Genomic DNA, 1072 nt, shown 5'->3' with positions numbered 1-1072 from the left:
TCGTTCAGTTGTGATCACATGAGGACTTATTTATGGCTTGTAATGTAGACTTAGGGATGGATAGGCTACTTTTTGGGTATTAGTGACTAACCCTCCTTGAACACTACAACATCTCTTCACCTCAATTCGCCTCTTATTCAAGATCATAGCACGTCTGTACTCGCGCAAAATCTCCACTAAACGCTCAATCTTTTCCCTAGTCAATAATGCCAAAATGATCATTGGAAAAGTCTTATTAGGACCAGGGAACTCGTACCTCAAGTGTGATGGAAGCTGCTTAAACTCAAGCTTTGGTGGATCAACAATAGAAGGTTTAGCTTGTGGAGTAGTTCTATTTGCAAGGTCAAGATCAAGCTTTCATTGGTGGTAAGTGTCAGAACCCATACCCTCAAGCACATTTATCATTTTCACGTAGCCCTCCATATCATCAGCATGAAAGTTCATCAGAACCGCAAAGAAGAACTTCTCCCAAACTTTCTTCTTCAATTTTATGTTTGACAACATCATTAATCCTATCGAACGAATCAATAGCCGAGATACCCTCATAAGAACTTGGCAACTTCATCCCCTTGCTTACATGGAAAGTCACTTTTTCATTATTCACTCAGAATTTAATTTCATTCTGTAAAGAGTCGCTAAGTGCTCTGCCCGTAGCAAGGAACGGTCCTCCCAAGATGATGGGAATATCTTTATCCACCGCGCAATCCTGAATAACGAAATCAGTAAGATTCATGAACTTACCCGCTTGCACCAACGCATCACCTATAACCCCAACTGGCTTCTTGATAGATCTTTCCGCCATTTGTAATCGCGTAGAAGTCGGTCTAAGCTTTCCCAATCCGGATTGTTTGAAAATAGCAAAGGGCATTAAGTTGATACTTGCCCCATTATCACACAGAGCACGGGCGAATGCATGAAGCCCAATATTGCACGGAATGGTAAACGCCCTTAGATCTCCCTTCTTTTGAACTGTCGTGGAAGTAATAATCGAACTCACACGATGAGTAATATTCACTGTCTCATATTGCGCAGACCTTTTATTCGTAAGCAGGTCTTTCACAAACTTAGCAAA

Source organism: Lycium ferocissimum, unplaced genomic scaffold, assembly GCF_029784015.1.
Source record: "Lycium ferocissimum isolate CSIRO_LF1 unplaced genomic scaffold, AGI_CSIRO_Lferr_CH_V1 ctg13189, whole genome shotgun sequence".
Taxonomy (NCBI): domain Eukaryota; kingdom Viridiplantae; phylum Streptophyta; class Magnoliopsida; order Solanales; family Solanaceae; genus Lycium; species Lycium ferocissimum.
This window is presented reverse-complemented; position numbering follows the sequence as displayed.